A 24,712-nucleotide genomic window follows, 5' to 3' on the forward strand; every position below is an offset into this window, starting at 1 on the left:
CACTTTTTATCGACCATCTTGTAATCACTCTTGCTCTGGGGCATGTATGCATATTTATGTGATTATAAAAACAAACACATCAGTAAGGTCAGCAAAGCAAATTGCTTAAATAAACGTTAATAATTCCGGTTTTAGGGTCATCAATTTGCTTTTCAATGCACCATCATAAATAGCAGACAAACATGCATATTTTATTCATTAATGGATTTAAGCCAGCAAATAGTGGACGCCAAAATTGGGCGAAAATTTAAAGAGCATAAGCTGGTTTCAAATGGGCAGTATTTCAGAGAGTAATTCTGGGGTTTAAGTACAAATAATACTATGATTTTAATGGAACCCTGTCTGGTCTGGAAGTTGGGTTATCTGTGGCGGTAATCTCATCTGGAACTTATGCATTTTCCCTTTTTAGGCTCCCATTCATCTGTAAATGGGCCCGATACCAATTGATAATTTATTCATCAATATTTTGGTCGGACTAATAAATCTCGTAGCACCCCCACCTGCGGTATTTCGTTGCCTAGCACCTGCACGGTTCAGAGGTTGGGGAACTTTTTGATCCCAAACATAAATTTCGTGGCCATTGTGGGGGAATGCGGAGCTGGGAGTTGGGGCATGGGGGTGCCAAAACTCCATGGAACACGGACCATAGTCGCAGCTCCATGTCTGTTTATCGTTTATTTCAGCAATGACAGGTGCAGCTGCCATCGACGTTCTACGAGAATAAGATGGGCATCGCCCCGCCGCCTTTGTTTGTTTACCGAATCTGAACTTTTTAGCCGGTTCGACGGCTGACTACCCGACCAACTGACTGACTGACTGAGCATCTCACTTTCGGGAACTTGGAGGGGGATGATGGAGTGGTGGCGACGGGCTGTTTATGTTGTTAAATGCAAAAATGATTTCCATTAAAAACAAACAAATGGCGAGACGCACGTAGCAACGGCCGCTGTGCGTGGTCCACGGAGTTTTCCATTTTCCTTGTTGTTTCTCTCGTTTTTGGTTTAAAATGCAATAACCAATAAAATAAATTGCCAAACAAAATGATCAAACATTAGGCCAGGCGGCGGCGGCGGCGGCGGCGACGGCGGCTTTTTGCTTGTTTTCCAACGCCGTTTTCGGTTGGACCGGGCATGTTCTGTTGTTTTTTGATATTTCGTTATTTTGTCGCAAATGTCCCTCATTATTGCGTGATATTTATTTAGGTTATGACTTAAGTTGTGTCACGTTCGTCTAAATTTATATCCAATATGTTGACTATCAGCGGCGCATTCACGGACACATCCCAATTTATCCGCCCCGGGTCCCTGGCCGCCCATCGAAATTTATGCCACCAGATTTGGGACTCGCGATGTATTCAGACATATAGCCATATTCTCCAAAGCCGCACATATCTCTGGCCCGGCTCCCCGAGACCAGAACTATGTGTTTGTATAGAAAATTTATATGCAAATATTCAATGCACGTTGGTCGTCGTGCGCATTGCATTCCATCCAGCAGCCATGCTCTACACCGCCGAAAAAACCACTTAGCCGAGGAGGTCTAAGATGTTGCCAATCCTGATTTAATGAGCAATTAGAGTGGCGAAAAAAGTATGAGTTGTTATGTGGAGCACAATGGAATATTTCTTGATTGTACATCCTGAAAAGGAGATTTATTCAAGCAAGAAGGAGCGATATAAAAATTCATTAGACTATCTATGTATCAAAGGTTGTTGGGTCCTATATAATACCCATTTCTGGTATCTAAATTGCTTCATAATGTTACGTGTTTCATAAGATCAGTTTGCAAATTTAAAATAGAATTTTACGTAATTTTTTTAAGTTGATTACCGAAACTTTAAATGTCCACCAATCTAACATAAATATTCAGAAAGCTATCTTCTAGAAATTGTATTCTATTTTAAAGTATTATTTAAAATAATTATATGTTTAATACAATTCATCAAAAAATATTAAATTAAATATTGATATCTTGTAAAAACGACATGTACTCTTAGGGTTATATATATATAAGTAAAATTTTTTTATTAAACTAGTTTTTTAAGGATCTATGGGTTTTGATTCTTATGAATTTTTCCAAGTAATCTGTAAAACCTTCCATGATTTTGTTCCTTAAAGTGGTTTCAAGGAAAATTCTGTGTGATTAATGATATATGACTGTTTGAAAGATTAAAAATTAGTGCCTTAATAATTTACTCGTATATATTTATATTAATATAAATATCATGGGAAATGTGTTAGCACTGGCGTTTTCTCGCCGTGCAGCTACCAGCAGCAGCTCAAAGCTCAAGGCACACAGCACGCCACTAATTGGACCCAGTGGTTCGCCATCATCATCGTGATCGCATTTAAATGTGCTGATCAATTTACTTAAATGTTAATGGCAGCCCAGGGCGTGTCAGGTGCTTGTGGGGGAGGGGGGAAGGGGGTTAATGCTGCGACTAAAGTTTGAGTTCAGCGGAAAGTGGAGCTGCAGCTGGAGGAGCAGGTCGGGGCTGGAGACGCAGGTGGAAACTTCATCAGGGGTCATGCTGGCTTGGCTTTTAATGCGTTTGTGTGGATGTAAAAGAAATATGACACACATAAACTGAAATTAGCTGCCAATTCGAGATGGCAGCGTCGCATGCGAATTGTTTTATATTTGTTTGGCGGCAGCATTAAGCCATTAAAAAAGAGGCGCCATAAAACACCGCAAGCCATAGCTATCACGCTGGGATTGCCATCTCCCCATTTTCCCATACTCCCCGATTTTCCTGCATTTCCCCCGCGAATTCCCGACTTTTCCGCCTTTCCGTCGCTCTGACAAAGCAATCAAATCAAATTTGTTTGGCTTTGTGCGTGCTTCATTTCTCTTGCCAGCTTGTTTGTTTCTCTTATTTTGCCTCGCTCCCTTTCCCCATTTCTCCGCCTTTCCCCGGCTTTCTCCGCCTTTCTCTCTCTCTTCGGCAATGCAGCCTAAAAGCATGCCACACATTTTTCACAACAGCTTAAGCTTTGCAGCCAAATCCGCTGCACTTTTTCATTTGGCTTCAAGTTTTTTGTCTATGTCTAAACTTATTATCATTTTGGCTATTTATTTTATGGCTCTCGGCGAGGCAGGAGGTGTGGTGCTGCTACAATTGTTTTCACATGCAAATGCTTTTTGCCCCATGCCGCCAAGCATTTATATGCAAATATATGTACAGACGTGTGCGAAAAAATAGCACAGAGAAGTTTTTAAAAAAATCGCAAACTCGGCTTTAAGAGCAATTAAAAATGTATTATTTAAACTCTGATAAAAAAAGGAGAACACAGTTATTGAAATCAATCATTTAACTTTTGATTCTTATCGAAATATGGGTCGAGAAATAAGATACTTTAATGGTATCCTCATTTAAATAAAGATAAATGTTTTTGTTTTTAATCGGAATATTGATTAACATTTATTTTCTGAATTTCTAAAAATGAAATTAATTTTGCCTTATTATTTAACAATTATTTACACATTAATAAATAAAAAAATATAGTTATAGAACCGGAAAAAGGCACAAGACATTTTATTTGTATCTTTCTAAAATGTCTATGATTCAATCAGATTAATAATAAAAAACATTTTATAAACTCATATATTTTATTTTACACGGCAATAGATAATTTAAATATTTCTTAACTGGGTCGTACTATAGTTTTGAATGCCGCTGTACGTGTATGCTCTGGCTTCGTTTTTCCCACGATTTTCCTTCCCTCCGGTTCCTTTTCCTCCTTCCCACAGCGAGACACACTCAAAAAGAGATTTCCACTAAAAGACAAATGCTACAATATTACAAAGGGCGGTATGGGGATAAAAATACAGGGGGTCTGCTACCTTGAGTGGCTGCTGCTGCAAATGCTCGAGGGTTGTCTCTACGCGTTCAAGTGGCAAAAAAATCGCTGAAGTCGCAAAAATTATTGCAGTTGGCAACTTTGAGCTGACGCACACCCGCGCACACACAAACACCCACTTATAGAGTGCGCTTGCGATAAAAATAAAGTGACAGCAAAAACAATTGCAAACTTGTGCAATTAATAAAGTGAAAAGTGAGCAGTTCTCTCCTCCGATCGACCTCTGCGATTTAAGGTTCGTGGGCATACCTGTATACTTGTATACCTGAACACCCCCAAATATACGTATAGCCGCCGAGCGGGAGTTGAAGCCCAATGGCATCGGCAATGTTTTCACACGTGTTGTCGTTTAAATATTTAAATGCGCTCCTGGCAGCAGCGGCGTTGACAACGCCAGAAGTTTTACATGTTTTGCTGTGTGTTAAACCCGAAAGCAAACTGCTGCAGCGACATCTCATTCTCACGCTGGAACCCACTTTTGGCACAGGGGCGCATTCAAGGGGATATTTTTGGTTGAAAACTACTGTGATTTCGAAATTTCAACATTGTCAAACGACTTTTTAATTACCTATCTACTTCTCATAAGAAAATAAAATCAGCCCATCCAATTGCATTTATAATCCAAATCTTAAAATATTTTTTTTTGATTAAGTATCTTTAAAACCAAATGAGAACGTGTCAGTCGAACATAAAATATACATTTCAACACATAATATTTTCAGAAATGAAGTATTGTATTATAGTGGTTTTTTGTTCTAAAAACTTTTTAAAACTCCTGTAAAACTGTTCAAAAGTATGCAATAAAAATGCTTAAAAGTATGAAATGTAAAAAATGTAATATCAGAACTTATATTACTGACTTGTATTGTTTTCGGGAACATAGCAGGGGGAGAAACTATAATTACAAGAAGTTTTAAAACAAATATAAAAAAGTGTTTAATAAAAGTGTTTTTAAAGTGTACAGTTTGAATAATACCATCATATTGTTGAACTTACATATGTTATTACTGGATTAGAAACAATTAAAATAAAAAATTATTGGCTGTCAGTGGTGTCAGCCATGTATAAACAAGTAAATAAAAGTATTCTAATGTTCAATAAACCTGGTCATCAAAATGTACTCGTATGGAAATTTTTTAATAGGAAATCCCCAAGTTATCTAAGTTGAATCATGCTTTTAGTTCTTTGACGCAAAGAAGTCGCTCCCCCTCCTGCAGTGTAGAACGCTTTCGGATCCCCGCCCCTGTCCGCAGAGCGCCACATTGACACACTCGAGGATGAGTTCGTCGGTAGGTGGATTTTTTCTTCTTGTATGAGCATGCGATGCCAACGTCGTCGTCTTCTTTTATCAGACAAACTAAGCGCAAAATTAGTTTTTGAACTTTTTAAATTGGTTTATTTCATGGAGTTTTGATTTTTAGCACGTTGCGTAACGAGCCCGAGAACCGCGTACCCGTAATTGGCTGGCCGTGCTCGGGAATTCCGGGGAGTCCTGCGTGGGGCGACAGGGGAGGGGTCTAGCCTGGTCTCCAGGACTTTCTTAACGCCTTCATTAGCAGTATGTGTGTGCCGCAGTGTGTGCCTTTGTGTGCGAGTAACTACTCAATTTGCCAGGCAACTTAAGGGAAAATCATTTTTTCAGAATCTTTCACCTACACAATTTTGCAATTATTGTAATACGAGGACGGAGAGCATGCACTCATATTTTATGACATTTTTTCACCGCCTTTGTTTTTTGTTGTTGTCGAACCCTGGAGTGGAGTCCTAGAAAGTGTTGGCCCGCCACTCACACACTGGCACACCCACCCACACACACGCAGCACACTCAACACACTCGCAGGAAACGACGGATACGTGCGAGCGCCATCCATGCTCACTTAATACCTTATAATTTGCCGTGAGTCCTTGCTTTCATAAAATATACTTTATGAACAATAATTCATACGTGTTTGTAACGGCGGAGTGTGCGAGAGGGCGCGTGTGTGTGTCCGCGTGAGCCGGTGCCCCGGTGTGAGTGAAAAGTGCATAAAAATCAATTTTTGCGCATAAAACGGCAACACAACAAGCAAGGAAGTGCGGAGTGGCCAAAAGGATTCGACCGACTGGTACCTTTAAAATACATAATTCACCAAGTACAAAAATAAACTTTAAAATGATTTGCATTTTGGAACTTCAAAAGGGCCACAGTTCTTTTGGCAAATAATAATCATAATATATATTTAGCCTTTGCTTACTTCCTGCAAATAAAATTAATTTTTAGTAAGATTTTTTTGATAAAGGGCAATTTATATAAGATTAATTTAAAATATTAAATATTTAAACACTTTTTTGTTATGGTTTTGTATGGTTTCAAACTTAATTACCACACGATTTTTGTACAAATTCTTTATAAAACAACTTTTTATTTATAATTAAAAATGTAAACCTTAACAGTTGCAGATTCATGTCCTCATAAATTGGTTGGATATAAAAGCTTTTTAAAATATTAGAGGTAGGCTTACTATAAATAATTAACATTTTGCCACACTTATCAATGATTAAAATTATTTATTTATATGCAAAATTGATCAAATACTTTAAACACTTTCTTCTCCGTGCAGTTGCCACAGGTAATTATTTTACTTAGGGCAGTTTGCTGGATTTGCCAGTCGATTCACCTAGATTTCACCTGCCCGGAGCGACCGCTTTCCAAATTTGGCTGTGTGGTATGTGATGGCAAGCACGGCAAAGGCGAAATAAAGCAACAGCAACAAAGTCGCGTCCACGACGACAACGTTGCATACTTTTCAGATGACAGTGGGGCGAGGGTGTTCGGTGGGTCGGTTGGTGAAAGTGGGGTGGGGGCTGGGGCTGGGAAATTGGGGAGTGGGGCAACGGAATGGCTTTCTCGAATAACCCTCTTGCAGCACACACTTGAAACTGATTACATGCACAATTTTGCCCCGTTCTTTGTTCGCCGATGCCGGAGCAAGGCCCTGGGAGTGAACCAGGATACCGGCTCCTGTCCTTGTCCCCAGCCCCTGCTGCGGCCACGCCCCCCGTCCTTGCCCCCGCCCATGTCCGGCAATTGCGAACTGCTGTGCATGTGTGTATGTATGTGGCATTGTTGTGTATTCCTGTGGCCGTCGTCCTCGTTCGTCCTGGCTGCCTCCAATTGTTGCCATTTCCACTGCCGTTTCCTCTCAATTCGCCACCAACCACCGACCAGCGACCACCACCCACTTGCCAGCCCCACCCCCTGCACTTCCACCCGCTCAATGCAATTATTTCAACAAATTTAAACCTCAGCGAAATAATAAACAATTCGTTTTCAGATTAAAATGCAATTTTCATAACTTTTTGTGCAAAGACATGGCCAACGGCCAGCGGATAACCACCAGGCCATCCCTCATCCCACATCCCACATCCCTCAGCCCGCCGCTGCTCCTGGAAAGCGTTTCGGAACTTCAGAAACGGCTGAGTGGAACCTCCACTAGCCACAATTACTACTTATTTTATTTATATGCCGGCGCATTAATATTTCACAAGGTTTTTCCCACCGACCAATTTTTCTTTCCTTCCACTCAGCCACTCGTTGTTGTTGCACATTGTTGTTGAGATCCGCAGCCCTGTCATTTATCATACATTTCCCAATTTACTTTATGCAGAATTATGGGTAAGCGTGGGGGATATTTTTCTTTTCATTTTTATACATTTTTTTCCGTTTTCGGTCTCATAGTTTATGGCCCGCTTTTATGATTGAATTAACTTTTGTTTCGGCTCTTTCCGCAGCACTCAACCGTCAATTAAGTGGCCGTGGTGTTGGCTGCGGAGTAGTAAAAGCAACCGACTGGGCAGCATGCGTGCATAATTAGCCGGCTGATTTTTCCATTAACAGGTGATTCAATAATTAAGCCCATCAGGGCCAAGTGACGACAAATTCAAATGCATACATACGTCAGTCGGCTCAAGGGGCTGGCCGGGTCAGGCGATTGCGATTGCGAGTGCCTGGGAAATACACCGACAAATACAGAGAGATGTCACAGCTGTGTGTCATATTGACAATATTTGATAAGCACTCGGGCATGACCAATTTGGCATTCAGACAGGATGCACTGGGAGTGGGGAGGCTTAGAGATGGGACGTGGAGATGAAGACAGCTCCTGACCCTGACACATTGCGTCCTGCATATTTTAGACCGGCCAGGATCCATTTGAATGGCATCTTCACGGCCAGTTGGCCAGTTAATTAGGCACTGCTTGGTCAATGGTAAATAGTGAATGGCAAATAAGTTGGATCGGTGTGTGTAAGTCCCTGGGCAGGACAGAGCCACTCGCCTGCCGGATTGGGAGTCGATTTGGTGTGGCCTCATTAATAATTTTCATCAGGCACTTGCATAATTAACATTCTTAATATTAGTCCAACGTAAGGTTATTAAGTGATTAAATCGAGAAGCTCGTAAAATCTAGGTATAAGCTGTTTCAATGGGGTTAAGCTGTCTTTTGGGGACAGCAACTTATCGGCCTGAAAGGATTTAAACGGTCTTATATTTTTATTGCAGTGATATAAAATCATAGGGGAATCGAAATCATTTAAGTAAAAAGTTGTACAACACTCCACTATTATTGAAAGCTGTTTTCCTCAGGAAACAATTTACAAAAACGTTATTTAAAACTTTATTATGCTCTCAGTTCAGTGATAAAAGTCGGCTGAATTTGCAATTGTCGAGCAAAAATCTACACCATTTAAAAATATATAAAGTTCATATGTGTATTAACTTGAAAACGTATGACCACTTATAACAATACACAGCTAATAAAACCACATTTAATTAACAATAAAAGCAAGAGCACCTCTCCTTGACATAAATTACCGACTGAATTACAACCTCATACGCTTCCCGCGTTAAGAATCCTAAGCCAGCCTAGAGAAAACTCATAAATCCAGCTTGGCCACAATTTTCCGCCGCCATCTAGTGCAATGAAATCCGGTGCCACGCCCCCTATTGAAATTCAGTTTAAAGGGCCGCAAATACCTGGAACCGTGTACAATGGCAGCATTTATTGTCATGACTTTACCGCTGCCATGATAATGTGATATACGTCAACGTCAATTGGATCGGATTGGATTGGATGATTCCAAAGCCAATAAGCTGTCATTCGGTTTGGGGCCAGACCTACCAGCCACCCGACTTGATTTATTGCCGGAAAAACAAAGCCACCCCCTGGTCTTGCTTCTCTTTCCTGTGCGCCCCTGCTCTCTAAATATTATGCGACTTGTGAATTTTATCCGTAGAAGTGGAAAAGCTTTCGTTTTTCGAGTGTATCAATGGCAGCATTTGAAATGAATTGAAAGTACTTCAGATTGGGATTGCCGAAACGAATGATGTGTGGCTGTGACTCTGCAGTTCCGCTTTCTTCTACTTTCGGAAGATTACGGACTCACAAAGGCGTGCTCGACTTCATTATAAACATCTACGGTCTAGTTGCTCCAAAATAATTTATAATAAACATTTACTTGGGTGGCTGTAACTACGGTTAAGTAGCTGGATGTGCTTATTTATAGTGTGTATATTTTCTAAAGAAATACTTTGCGAAATTTCGAATGATCTTTTTCAATGTCTCGTTAACATCCACAAGCAATTATCGCAACTTTTCTTTGCCTCTACCAAGCTCTATTTTCCCTTTTTTAAACGATGTCCTCTGACTCCTTATCTGGCAGCAAAACGATTGATTGTTTGCTCTTTGTATCTGTATTATCCCTATTTCGTTTTTTGCCATTGCCTCTTAAATAAACATTTGCCTAGAATCAAACGATTACTAGTATATCCATGTTTTCGGTTATGTCGATTCCGATCTGCTTTGAATCGCTGTAAATAATCATTATCATTTATTATTAATTTTCCTTACTTATCAAGTTCTTAATCCAATTTGATTTTTGGTGAAATTAAAATGATTTCGGCTGACAGCCATGACAACCATTTTTGATTTTAATATAATTTATTAATCATACGCACCGATGGCCAGCCAATAATTGAGTGGGGAAAATGATTTGTGTTGACATTTTATTATGCAATTTTAAGTTAGGGAAAAGCAGTTGACAAGTAATCTCGATAAATATATATGGATTCGCGTCCCGATGTTCTTTTAATAAATGCCACATTATTTTGGAATGTTTAATCAATCGGGAATTCGTGCTTATAATTCGTCACAAAAAACAATGATAATTAAAATTATACTTTTTTGTTTGTTTTCCCAGCTAGTTTTATTAAATTCGTACTTCGAAACCTTTGGCTGAAGCTTCACTTATTTATATTTGAATTGTAAATTAATAAATAAGCCCGGATCAGGAGAATTGGTAAAATGTGCACGTAATCAGGACCCAGGGTTAATTTCCCACCCCTGCACAAATAAACCCGCAAAGAAGTGTTCGATGTGTGCGAGGTCAAAATGCCTGATAAATACTTTCCTGCAAAAGGGTAAAAGTTGTCCAATAAACTGGCTCAGACGGTCATCAGTCGGCTCGTCCGGCCGTGTGAAGTCTGTAATTTGCCGGCGAAAAATGTTTAATTTATTCACGTTAATGAGCCGCATCTGCAATGGCACCACAGTCTCGTCTTTCACCTCCCCCAAACCGTGAATTCCCTTTATCAGATTTATTATTAAGTGCATTTATATGTATTTTATTTTAATTTCAATACATGTAGACGCGCAGAGACCATGTGCTGTGCAGTTGTGCAGCCTGCAATGCGGATTGCATAATGATAATTTCGGCGAGGATCACAAAATTTATACGCTTTTAATTGCATTGCAATGGCAGTTTCATTATGCAACATCGCCAGCAACTAATTATGCGAATAGCCTATTCGCGCCGTGTGTTAATATGAAAACAATTTTAGGTTGTCATTTGCCATTAGCAACTAACCGGATGGCCAGTGTGGCGAAATTATGACACAAAAATGCGACAAAACCATTTGGCTAATTATCTGGGGGCCGTTTAATTAGTTGGTCCGGTTTTTTGCCTTTTCATGGGCGAACATCAATCGTTCTCAGGCCAGATGGACCAGATTTGCCAGATACACCAGGATAATCGAAGGTAAGCCAGGTAAATTGGCACAATTGATAATTTCATTGAAACACTCAATCAACAACTGGCAAATGGTTATAAATCACCCCCGTGTCCCCTGCCGCCACTTGCGAATGTCTATATTTAAGTTTAAATGGCACTTTTCTCAAAAGGCTCGGCCGGAACAGGCTGACTGACATCCAAAGAGACAAGCTGCCAATTCGTGCAGTCGACGTGCATAAAACTAAAAGAGTCAGCACAACACACAGACCCATCGACTGGGGAAAGGGGAGGAAAACATTGAAAAATCAAAAACGAGCAAAATTTTTGTTATTGCATTTGAAAATGGCAGGCGTGGCAGGGGCGTGGCCGGGGGCGTGGTCGGGGGCGTTGAATCGCCGAGCCCATGCATGCGATTGCACTCTCAGTGCTCCGCTTGTCCTTTTCCTAGTTTTTTGCTTGTTTGCCCCCTGCCCCCGGACCCGGCCCCAGCAACCTTCGTCCTTCGTCCTGTCCAATTTTTTTCGGTTTTTGTTTTTTGTTTTCTCCGTTTTTGTTCTGGGAATGGCAATTGAATGGTGAAATTTCGTAAAATGCAGTTTGAGCGCACGCCTGAGACGGGAGATGAGACAGTCGAGGCCGGAGCGACGGCAACAACAAGTGGCACAACAATAGACATAACAACATGCCTTCGAGTCGCTCCTCGACGTCCATCTGTATCTATCTATCTATCTATCTACCCTAGAGATGCCATTCAGTCATGCCGGATCGTGCCTTAGGAACTCCCGAATTCCGCCAACTTGGCAACTTGATGCGGCTCCTCTTTTATGATTGCCTGCCCCCATAAAAGGCCAAAGTTTAATTCGGAATCGACGTACGCAAAAGTCATTTTTAAAGACCCCTCGGCCTTCGGCTTCTGACACTCCGTACGAGGCGAAAACTTTACAGAGCACGAAATCCGAGAGTTATCCCCTTAGAAATGAACTCAATTATGCATTAGCAAAGTTTCGCAGATCCACCACTAATTGTAATGGCAGTTTACTAATTTCTGCTCACTTTTTTGAAGTGAATAAAAACCATTTGGATTCTCTAATATTATTTAAGTTGAAATTTAAAGCTAAATTTACTTATTAAATTATTAAATGTGTTTAAAGAGTTTTATTAAAATTAATACTTCCAATTTTAACAGATGCTTAAATTAAATATGATTAATTGATAAATATATAAATATAGAGGCAAGAGGCTCAAAGATTTTTGAATTCAATTTATTTAGGTTTTATTGTTTTTGCAAAAAAAAATGAAGCTTAAGCTCTTAAATAATGAAATGGCTTTGAACTCTTTTATTATTTCGAATATTGCGTTGATCTAGAATTGTGTATTAATCAATCAATTAAATATAGACACAACAGTTTTAAGATTATTGATTTTAATTTAATTTTAGTTTCATTGCTAGCACTACAATTTATTATTTATCAAATTGTTTAAATTTGGAGTTGAAGGGTATACTTTCTATAAATTTTATTGCTTTTAATAACTTAGCTCTACAATCTACTCTTTATCTTTACTCTTTATTCTTTACTCTTTATTTTATAAATATTTTTTATAAATAATAAATTATAAATAAATAAATTATAAAATAAAGTAAATGTTCTAAATAAAAGAATTTGAAGAAATTAAGAAATTAGTTTCAAATTCATAGGATTCAGTGAGAATATTTTTTGGGCATATAATTCTATTTGTAGGGTTAGGAATGTGGTTTATAAAATACTGCTTTTCTAGTCCTTCCATATTTTTATTTCAAAACAAATCTTACCAAAACCTTAAACTATTTGTAATCCCAACAGCACCCTTACCTTTCAAGTGTATTAAAAGTCAATACCTCGACAATTTCTTTCCCTGCGTTAATAACTTTTTGAGTTTGGCGGGTCAAGGGGCAGGTCACCGGCGCCGTCTGTGTTTTTGGGCCAGCCCGGGTTCCATCTCTGATGCCAATGACCAAAGTCTCAATTTGGGCAGCCCTTCATTTCGCTCCATGTGGCCCTGTGCGCCTGTTTGTTTGTGTGCTTGTGCTTTTGGCTTTGTGCTGTGTGATTTTTTGGGCAAAGTGGGCGTTGCGAGGTGGCAGTAGCTGTGGGCCAGGAGGGGCGTGGCACGGCGGCCGGGTTGCTGCAGTGCCAAACTGGTTGTTAGGGCCAGCAGAAAACGTGGAGCCAGCAAAGTGAGCAGCCGGAGCGGCAAACTACGACATGCCACACGTATGCACACAATGAACAGCCAGTGCATTGCTCATACGCAACGTTGGCTGGCCAAGTTTTCCGCCCACAGGTGGGAAGACCAGCTAGCTGCACAGAGCGGCAGGCGGCCAGGAAAGTCGCAGTTGTTTGCGAAATGTACTCAGCCAAAAAGGTAGGCCGGAGCAGGACAAGCCAGACAAGCAATTCACATGCGACTGCAGGCGACCCCAAAGCCAAAGCCTTCCCTCAGAGTTTTCCCTGGGTTTTCCCAGGCTTTCCGAGATATTCGGTTCTTGCAATTTGCTGCATATCATAGCAGATGGCAGAGAAGCAGACACACCAGACAGCTGTCTCTCGATGACTTTTTCCGTAACTTGGCGCAGGAATTCGTTAATAGACGCCCCCAATTTGCAGGGCAAAATGCCCCGTAAAGCAGTTACTAATTAAAAATTCTGCGCTTAATTTCCCGAATCACCCTGGCTTTTCCGATTTTTCCTGTGGTCCATGTGATGTTTACAGCATCCCAGAGAGGAGTCTGTCAGGTGCAGTCCGTGCGGCTAAGCAAGTTGCCTGTCCGGCTGTCCATTTGGGGCAGTCGGTTAAAGGCTCGTCATTCGTTTGTTTATTGTGCGCAATGATTGCAAGGAGCCTTAAAACTGCTGTGATTGCCCGAAACCGGGCTTGACTTGCCCCTGACTCGCATCTGAATCGGCATCGCAATCGGTATGGGAATCTCCCCCAGAATCGGATAGGCATACATGGGCGGTGGTCGCTTGCGTCCCCTGGCCCCGTGTGCAAATCGTTGGAAACAAAAATCACATATTGTGCACACGTTCGCCAGCTTAGAGGCCTCCACGTTCCCAGTTCCATCGCCCGGCTCCCGCTGGCGAATTGCACTCGCAGTCCAGAGGTCCTGCAGTCGGTCGGTATGCCATGGCCATGCCATGCAATTTTTCCCAGGTAACAAAATGAATTGCCTCCTGGCTGGTTGGCTGAACTGGCTGAACTGCCCGGCTGCCCGGCTGGCTGAGCTGGCTGGCAACGTCTGCTCCTGCCGCTGCAACTGCCGCTGCCGCCGGTATTGCTGCTGCGGCTGACAGTGTCGCATGCTCAAAGCGGACTATTTGCTGTTATTCCACTGATATTTTGAGAGTGCCACCGGGCACACAGTAAAAAACACAGACTCAATCTAACTAAAGCTGCCCAGTCCTTGGAGCTCCCAGCGGTATTCGGTCAAGATGGGCCATGGCCATAGCCATCATTAAAAGGAACATGTATGTTCATATAATAATTATACTTTATTCTCTTCTGTATCTTTACAAACTACTACATTTTAAGTGGCACTTAAATATCGGTGAGAATTCTAATAACGCATCATAGTATATTAATCTGTTAATATTTTCCACAAAAGTTGTAATAATTCCGTGTGTTTAAAGTTATTGTGCTTATTAACTATTGATACTACTACTACTATTGATTATAAAATAAAATATGCCTAAATTCTACCATAAATTATACTGCATTCCAAGTGATACTTTTTAAAAAAAAAAAAATAATTAATTTCAAAACATATAATTTAAAAATGAAATGTACCAAAAACTAGTTTAGTAATTTAAGATAGAATTTAAAAATCAACAAGCGTAAAAGTCTATTAGTTATATGTAATTATATTATTATATTTTATATTATTTTTTATTTTATTATTTTTAAGACTTAAATATTCAAACAAGAACTAAATAACCCACTCAGGGCTCGAATTTGCAATGCAGATACAAGTTCTAGTGATTTAAAGCGTTTCAGAAAGATATGCATCTTTGACCTTATCCTCATACTTTATATGAGTGAAAATTTCGGCAAACGCTCGGAAATATGGCACTATATAAGCACAATGTATTACAAATTAGGGATTTCTGCGGGCTTCCCATAAAGATGGGTTAAATTGAACGTAAGTTCTTCATAACGACTATGGGAAATGTTGCAAATAGTTTCACAAAACTTTAGACGTGGTTTAATGCCCATCGATTAGAAGGATATTTCTTTCATATGGTATGTGTTAGATACTAGGTAAAAGTCCCAAAAAATGCTGCCCTTTTCAGTAAGATTTTCTGCGCAGTGCTGGCCAGACCGTCGAGAGTGGAGTTTTGGGCCAATAGTACATATAGATGAGTGCAATTTACCGCTAACAATGCCATGCACTGGTAGTTACAACAAATGTTAGGCGCAGCCAACAACCGCAGCCCATTCAAATGGGAAAGTGGGCTGGGAAACGGGGCGAGTGGGGAAATGGCGAAGAGGACTAACTACTTGGTAGCTACCTAACGACTCGCACACACTGCCTACAGTGCCCACCACGCCAACTGGCCTGCACTGTACATACTACATATGTTGACCATGGAAATGCATAAATAATGCGCCACAGCGGGTGGGGAGGGATATGGCCTACAACCGTTTGCCAGGAGTCAGGACTGCAGTCCGTGGTCCTGCAGGTCCGGCGACTCTCTGTTTGCCATATTCGAACATTCGCATCAGGATTTCCCGCCATTGTACTTTTTGGCTTTTGTTTATTTACAGTCAGCGCAAAAATGTTTGTTATGCTCGGGGTGTCCTGTGTGTATCTGTGTGCGGTGTTATCCGAGTGGGTATCTGTGTGTGTCTAGTTGGATTTAGGCTAAGTAAGCCGCATACACCTGGTCCCAACTCACACACCAGCACACCAGCACACCACCCAGACCATCCGGACCCAGACCAATTTAATACATGATGGCATGGCTGAGCTTTCGATATTTGACTGGCCTTGTTCTTGCTTTTGTTGCATCCCGCCTAAACAACAAATGTCACGCGCGGACTTGCCTCCAATTATTCATGAGCCGAGCGTTATTAATTTGAAAGCATATTTATCACAAACGAAATCTACGCCACATGCCATAATAAATCAACGAACGTTTTTCGGTCCCACATTAAAATCGCACACCCACACCCGCACAGTGGAGTTCAAAATAATAGCACTAGATGTACATTTATAAATGAGACGTGTTCTATTATTTGAAGTGTCCTCGCGAGCCTATTTTTAAGTATTGTATCTTTTTTCGACAGACATTCGAACGCCTTTTCGTGGAAAAACTAAGGTTTCCCCAGAGTGTAGGTATTTCTGAAGAAATTTTAGACTTATCTGGCTTATATTGACAATTTTTAATGGTAACAAAACAATTTATTAGCCATGAAATGTTTATTTTTAATTTTTCCAAGTTCACAAGTGTGCTATTATTGTTTGTAACACACTTGTATATTTACATAGCCGCTTACATAGATCTTCGGGTCGTTGGGGTGAGTGTGGGGCGTATAAGTCATTCGTTGGAAAGGGCATTTTGGGTTTGTCTGGCCGAGTCGAGCCGGGCGGGCTGTGTCATACCCATATTTAAGCACGCCAGCTAACCGTGTGACAGTCAGTCAAAGTCTCAAGATACGAAACACTCAAGGTGATATGAACCTTTTAGCCAGGACCCCGTCCTCAGCGTCCCTCCGGTGTCCTCGGCGGCGCTCCGCCTGCAACAAAAGCCGCAGCCACAGCAACAACATCGCTGATGGTGACGATAAATACATAAATTCGCAGCCGCTGCCAGCAAAAGGTTGACAACGCGTCATTGTATGTCTGCCATTCTGGCTGCGACTTCAAAAGCCAACACGAGAGCAATGCGATGGCCCAAAGCTGACTGGGCTTAGACCGAGCACAGGCGGAGAAAATATACTAATTTGGGTTTATTTCTAAGGAATTTAATTTATTTTTGTGAGAGTACTTTAATTACGAATTTTGAATACGATTTTAGTTCGTACAAAAAATCTATAAATACGTTATCAATCTTCCTTCCTGAAATATTTAATTAATATTCATGGCTTTCCTAACTAAATATTGCTAATTAAAGAGGTTTATGTTTCTAACTCCCCGCAATACTTTCAATGGTTTTCATCAACATTTTTAAATGGTTTTATTACTGTTATTTGATAATTCAAGCTACAAACTAATAGAGTGAGGGCAGCAGAAGACCTTAAGTTTTTCCATAACATATATTACAAGACTCATAAGGCAATTTTAAAAGCATCGATAATTGTTAAAGGATGTATTACATCAGAATACCTTAAGTTTTTTTCATAATATATAATATTTACAAGCTTATAAGACTCGTAAGACCATTTTAAAAGCTTCGATAATTGTTAAAGAATGTATTACATTAACCAAGTCTAATAATGTACTTTATAACCAAGTAAAAATTATATTATTATATGGTTTCTAATTTTTGTTTATTTTTTTAGGTCAATTGTCAATAAATTAACCCAAACCTTTTGTTCTCCCATTAGATAGCTTATAAGCTCACTATATAATACTCCTTTTTGATATTTATACCTTCGATTGTATTAAGCTTAATCTTATTAGGTAGTTAAGATGCATATTAAAATAGTATTATTACTTGTGTTGAAAGACAATATTTTATAGATCCCTACAGCCTTGGCCCCAAGTGTAGGGAAGCTTCTTCCAAAGACCTGCTCTCCGATTTCTGATATTGGTTTTTTCTCTCTGCAGAGGCAAGTGGGTTTCAATGCCATGCAATTCCAATTGTTCGGCTCCCCTTTCGGGATCGGCTCTTTGAGCAGGGCTTGATGCTGGCGGTAGACGGTTTCGGTGGGCAAAAACCCGGGCTCGTCTCATATTTTTGTGCTCTCGGGGCAGAGCTAACCCAATTGCAATATTAAAAGCATGCCTGCCGCAGAAAGTTTCCCCAGCCGGGCGACAGCGTGTGGCAGGCAGAGGAGCGTGACGCTGCCAGAGGAACGTCGACGTTTTGCGGCTTTGCTGCGGCCGCTAAGCTGGCTGCCAAAAAAGCCGGAGTCGTTGCAGGATAAAAAGGGGCGTTCAAAGGGGGTAAAGGGGCGGCAGAAGGGGGATTCAGGGGGCGGAGGGCACGCCCATGGCAGCGACACGTTCAAGGACACCGATGCCGCAGGATTTTACAATGTGTGACGCGTCTCGAGTTTGGTGTGAGAGTGTTTGGCGTTTCGGTTCGGTTTTTTCCTTTTTATAATTTTTTCCCTTTTAACATTGGCTGGCTTTTTGCTTATTTCACTTTTTTGGGTGTTCCGCCCGAAAATGTCAATTTACCGCAAAAAATGTGTACATACAAGCACACACATGGCTGTGGTGTGCCCTACACCCGTATATTACCCATACGCCATGTATGCGAATATTTTCGTCTCTGCACACATATCATGGCGTACTTGTTCTTGGCCGTGTTTGCGCAAATTGGCCAAGGGTGTCGGGCTAAATGTGTAGAAGAATATTAAAATTAAATACGCCGCGGGCTGCACAATGGGAATGGCATTCTTTTGATGCCATAATGGCCAAATAAACATTGACAAAATTCCAGAGTAATGTCAATGCCATTTGCCAGCTTGTCCTTGACTTTATATTGTTCAGTCTTTGCTAATGAATTTAAATTCCAAGAAAATCCAAGTCAGAATAGTCTTCAAGTCAATTAAATATACCTTATACCTCCCATAAATTCTTGACATACCATAACAAATTAACCTGATTAATTCCATCTTCGAATTAAACAATCAAGCCTGGCCAAAGGGAATGGAATCCCTTTGATATACATTTCCAGCCGTCATAAAAAATTCTTCGTATAAGCTGCATACAATAGCAATGCTTTCTATTTGCCTTTGTTTTGTAAACAATTCAATTTAATATTTAAGTGCTCATAATATGTTAAAGCTCTCAAGCCAAAAGGCAGAAAAAACAATGAATATCAATCATTGATAAAAATCAATAAAAAACATTGGATTTAATAATAACAATAATGCGGGAGAGTCGTAAAATAATTCATTCCTAAAATTGCAATGGAAATAAAATGCCATTGAAGTCAGCACGTGTGAATAAAAAAGTACCACTCTGCGATGTGTTTAGCTGTCAGCTTAATGGAATGCTTAAAAGAGCTCTTCTGTTTTTCAGTATAAATTTCTAATACATTAAAATATTTGCTCCTATTATTAAAAATAATTGCAAATAAATAATAAAATAATTTTGTTTTTCTCTGATATTTTTGGGTTGTCAAACAGGTCGATAAAAATGCTTTGTTTAGCCTAATTGATCCATACAAATCTTGTCATCATTTATCAATTAAATATGCGTGCTACGAAAATGCCTTCCATAAAATTTAATTTATGCAATCCATTAAAGGAGAGCCGTAAAAATGTGCAGTCCTCAAATTATATGTCCTGTCATGTAATTTGCAAACACCGCAGGGTTGTGAGCCAAATTGAAGGTGATGGAAATATTTCCAATTTGATTATTATTACCATTGTGCAGCCCGACGACAACGTCGATGAGTCGCCTCCTGAAAGACTGAATGACGGGGCGTCGGGGTGGCGGAGTGACGAGATGACTGACTGACTGACTGACTGACTGACGGACTGAGGGACTGAGGGACTGACTGAAGCCCCGACTGAAGTTGGCCTGACGACACTTGGCGATGACACTTCCGTGCAATTGTACGCCGCTTCTGGGCTCCGATGGCTCCGGCTCCGGCTCCGGATCCGGATCCCCGGGTTCCATTTTGGAGGAGCGGGGCCGTTTATTGGGTGTATGCCATGTCGTTTATTGGCCCGTGTGCGTGTCGCCAGTCCATATATGAATATTTGTGGCAATTCTTATGAATTTTCAGGGGGATTGGTCCGGGTCCGGGCGAACAGTACGGCATGTCAGGCCGCACGACATGGCCGTACAGGATGCGACAATGAGTGCGGGGTGTTTGGCCTTATATGGGGGCCGTGGGGCGGGAGCACAAAACGTGAGTGGAGTCATTGTGTGAGCCGTTATTATGGCCATTTCGGTGCGCGATGATGCGCTCGGTTATTTGGTTATTTGGGCAAATCAAGCAATTTATTCGCAATTGTCGTCGACGCTGCAATTGTGCAGAAATCGATATGCGTTGTTATTTTAACCGATCATTTCCTTCAGCGCAGCCATTACACAATGCCAGTCGTAGGCAAATCCGTATATACTCTTGGCTGCAGAGCCCTATGGCTCCCGCTGTCGCCTGGGAAATTTGATTTATGCATATTTCCATATGATTTATTTCATTAGCATCATTCGTTTTGCCACCTCTTCGCCCCCCCCCCCCCCCCCCCCCCCCCCCCAAAAAAAAAGAACGGATACTACGGATACCTTCAACTTTTTCGTTTTACCTTTTTTATTTTCCCGGTCCTCCGACGTCGGCGAGCGTTTTATTTTTTAATATTTATTTAAACATTTGTTGCAGCTTCCTTTTTCATTTCTCGTCCGTTACGTTTGAGTGATTCAAACTTGACGTTTGCCTTTGTATAAATTTTTTCTGCCTCATTTGATGCAGAGAATGAAAAGTTTTCATGCACCCCATCCGTCCCAATGCGGAATCGCAAAGCGGAGGCAAGAGCCGTACGTATATATATATACCCACAAAACTTTTGTTAAGAAAATATGAATTCCAAATGAAAATATGCTAGAAATGAATTGAAACTGTAACGGTTGGAGCGACCAAAAGAGCGCGTGCACGACCGAGCATCACAGAGGCAGAGGCAACCGGAGCTGGGATGGGTGCTGAATGCCAATCCCTTGGCCGGCATCGGGAACCAGAATCAGAATCAGAATCAGACCCAGAACCAGAGGCAGGACCTCCCACCAGCGCACAAAGTTGCAAATAAAACAGCGCATAAGAAACAATATACAATAAAAAGCAAAGAGGAGCAGCAGCCGGAGCTGCTGATGCCGGATCCTGAGCACTGCCAGATGGAAATGAAAGGCAAACACGATTCAGTTAACGAGTGACGAACGCTATTGCTAACTGGGGACTGCTTATGCTCGCATGAAGGTACGTCTGTGCACTGGGGAAAACAGTTCGGGATCTAAAATGGTAGAAAGTGGTAAAAATAAGTTTATACGAAGGAACTATAAAGAACTAATCAGTATTTTATGAAATTACAAATCATGTTTTTATTCAATGAAATGGAATAGAAAGTCTCAGATCATTAAAAAAATTGAGTAAATTCCTTTGAACTAATTATCATAATACGATATTTTTCAGTATTTGTCGCAATGATTAACAACTACTTCATACGCTTTTAAAAGGAAGGCTTTAAAGCTTTATTACACAAACGGATTTAGTGTACTTTTAGTCCCTTAAAGATATATTCAAAACTCCATACCAAACCTTATCTATAACATTCGGTATTCGTTGATTATCTTTAATATAACATTTTGAAAATATTTAGGAAATAAAAATTAAATAATTTAATCTAATTATTTTCTAAAAAAGACTTGGCAACTTGATAAGTGAAATAATGATTCATAATATTTGACTTAATTTACATTTTATCCAAGTATCCACTATTCGTTTTTTGGTTTAGCATAAAATGGGAGGTCTCCTTTGTAATATCCCATTTCCTTTTCCTAAATTTCCCTTACTATTTCTTCCAAGTGTGCATGCGTACATAGAATGGTCTATAGAAAATGCTGCTCCTCCTGGCCGACAGCAGATAGAGCCGGACTCGGCGTCCGTGGACGTCGACGTGGATGTGGATGTGGATGTGGATGTGAACGTGGCCTGGCATTGGCATTGGAAATGGAAATGAAAATTGGTATGGGAAACCCAGGGCCGGGGGAGGGGCCGAGGGGGAAAGCGGGAAAGGCGAATCGCGAAGCTGGCTGAATGATTGCCTTGCCTGCCGCACTGACTGACTAACCAATGAACAGTTCAAAATGAATGACTGAATGAATGAATAAATGAACGGATGAGCGCACCTCTTCAGTTGGTTGCATCCGCAAACTCGTTCAGACTCCTCGGCCCTCCAGCTGCCCGGCTCCAGCGGCTGTACATCTATACTCGTACATCTATTGAACTTGGCCCGAAAGACCACCGCACTCCACAAAGCACAATGGAAGTTAGTTTCTCCAAGTCGGCTACTTTATTGAGCGTAAGTTTTTCGGCCAGGCCATATTATTTGATGTGGTTGGTTATGAAGTCAAGCGCTCGGCCATTGAGGGGCGGCGCTGGTGCTGAGTACATTACTCGTATATTTCTACTCCGACGGCCGATAAAATTAACTATTTTGCCAACGTGCACGTAATGGGCGCATCAGTTGCCACGGGCTGTCTGCCTGAGCTGTCTGCACATCGTCCTCGTCCTGCGTCCTGCGTCCTTCGTCCTTCGTCCTGGCTGTGCTCGGTGCCCCATTTCCTGGTTGAAGTGCTTTAAATTGCCATAAAAATGCGCTATCGACTGGCATCTTTTGGCCGACTGCTGTTATTACCGGGCTGTTTTGTGCTCTTGCCTGCCACATTTCTACACTCAATTTGTACAAATTTAATTGTCTGCCGCCCTCGTCGTCGTCGTCGTCGCTTCTGTTTATTTATTTGTGCAGCCTCCTTCGATTTTTTCCTCGTTCATTTTTTCGGTTAACGCCTGCCAATGCCAGAGTGCCCAGTGTCCGCTTTCCGGGGAGAGAACCTTTTATGGCGTTTTATTTATTTACGATGCGCCCTTTAAATCAATGAACCATACGCCTAGCCTTGTCGCTTAAATTTACGCACAACTTTGCGAGGAAGCCAAGGCATCCTGGAAAAAGTGGAAGTTGGCCGGACTTTGTGGGTACTTTTAGTGATTTAACGGTGGCTAGTATTATATTACCTTTCACTTTGGGTAATAAAAAACATAAACATGCTGGGGCAACAAGTCGGACTTTATTTATTAAGACACTATTAAATAGTTTGAGATGTCGAAGCGTTTCAATTTATGTATTTATATTACCATTCTCTCTTTGAGGATATATGTAATATTTTTTGGTCAAATTTTTTATTTTTTAAAGAGGTCTTTACTTTACTGATGAGGCACTCAGCTGTCGACTCCTGCAGGCTGGCATTGCCCTTTTTGTTCTGTGCGCGCTAACAGCAATCAGCTAGTAAATCGAATTTCTTGCCTAAAACAACAAAAACAACAATGGGGACTTCTGGCACAGCGGCCAGCTTGAAAAAAAAAAAAGCAAACAAAAAAAAGGGAAGAGCGGCAAATAAATACAAATACAAATACAAGAGGACGACGCGGCGGATGAAGGGACAAACTAAACACAGCGTTTGTTTTAGCAGCTTCCGTTTCCTGTTAGCAGCCAGAGGAGCAGCAGAGCAGTGGAGCACCAGAGGATGCAGAGGAGCATCGGCGACGCAGTCATCCATCCATCCATCTATTGGGTCAACTAACCAAAAGACTAGCCCATACGCACGGCCATCCATCTATATCGTCTCCGTCTGTCCGCCCATCGAGCCATCGAACCGTCGAACCATCCATCCATCCATCCATCTAACCATCCATAGTATCCCATCCACATCCACATCCACATCCTCATGGAGGCATCCACACTGAACCGATGGAGCAAACGTCCAGTTACCGCTCCTTTGACAAGCGGCAAAGCTTCCTGTTTCCCTGTTTTTCTGCCTTCCTGTTGCTGCTCCTCGAAATGGACAGGACTAAACGCATTTGTTCGAAGCTTGTTTAGTTTAACTTTAATTGAATTTTGTGAATTTTGCTTTTCTTGCCTTTGCCAATTCAGCTTCAATAGGTTTTTATACGCCATCTTACTCATTGGGCACAAGGGCGTATTGACTTGCCGGTGCCGAAAGCCAAAATACAAAAACATGTGTCTGGGTTTTGGCTTAACTTGTGGGAGAGGATATATTTTACTAGTCATATTATGTGTTTCTGCTTCATTAGGCTGTAATTTTTTGAAATTATAAACATATGGAGTGTCTAAACTCAATTTGCCATGCTCACAACTTATTTTGTTTTCATTTTTACCTTGGATTTTTCATTGTGCTAATTCCACCAATACGATATTTAAATACTAAATGCCAGTTTTTGCAATCGTAAGTTTTTTTATTTAAATCACACTATTGTTTTGTTTGTCCAAAGCTTAATATTTTTATTAATAATAATCCCATTAGTATAAAACAATTAACAGCTAATTATGGTACACATTTCTATTATTAAATTACAGTTTGAGAAACATATTTATGTTAGTTTTTTTTATGATAAATAAAAAATGTTGAATTTTCTGGCAAGCTTAAAATGTTAGCTTAAGTTTGCAAATACTATGGGGTATACTTATGTTCTCAACATTTACTCACCCATATTGTTCTAGCTGCGTTTTCTTTGTAGCCTTTTTATTTGTTGGCCCGCTGGCCAGCTGGTGCCACCTTTATATGGGCTGAATTTATTATGGACAAGAGAAAAGAAAAAAGCTAAAAACAGCCGGTGTCCGGAGTCCCTGTTCATCCAACAATCGAATGTATATCCCACTGAGAACTGGGCACCAGGGCTGCTCCGGCCAGAACTCCAATGCTCCACCATATGGCCAACGGCACGAGTTTGGCTCGTAAAAAGGCTTATATAAGTCGGCCGGCAGTGGACTCGGACTTACCTTTTTGCCAGGCAACTGTAAAATTGTCTTGTTGCGCCGGCAACCCTTTTGCCAACTGGAGAGGCCGAAATGTGAATT

At 40.9% G+C, this 24,712-nt stretch overlaps 1 long non-coding RNA gene across 2 annotated transcripts; it reads right to left on the bottom strand.

The window, feature by feature from the left end:
• Nucleotides 1-7,305: 7,305 nt before the first annotated feature.
• LOC127011555 (uncharacterized) lies at nt 7,306-7,892 on the bottom strand. Of its 2 annotated transcripts, none has more exons than XR_007764583.1 (2): nt 7,797-7,892; nt 7,306-7,718 (listed from the first exon to the last, which is right to left on the bottom strand). It is a non-coding gene; the product is annotated as an uncharacterized LOC127011555 (long non-coding RNA). The 2 variants fall into 2 exon arrangements; XR_007764584.1 differs by having other exon boundaries at nt 7,793-7,873.
• Between the last annotated feature and the right edge of the window lie 16,820 nt (nt 7,893-24,712).

Source organism: Drosophila biarmipes, chromosome 3R (assembly GCF_025231255.1).
Source record: "Drosophila biarmipes strain raj3 chromosome 3R, RU_DBia_V1.1, whole genome shotgun sequence".
In the NCBI taxonomy this organism is placed as follows: domain Eukaryota; kingdom Metazoa; phylum Arthropoda; class Insecta; order Diptera; family Drosophilidae; genus Drosophila; species Drosophila biarmipes.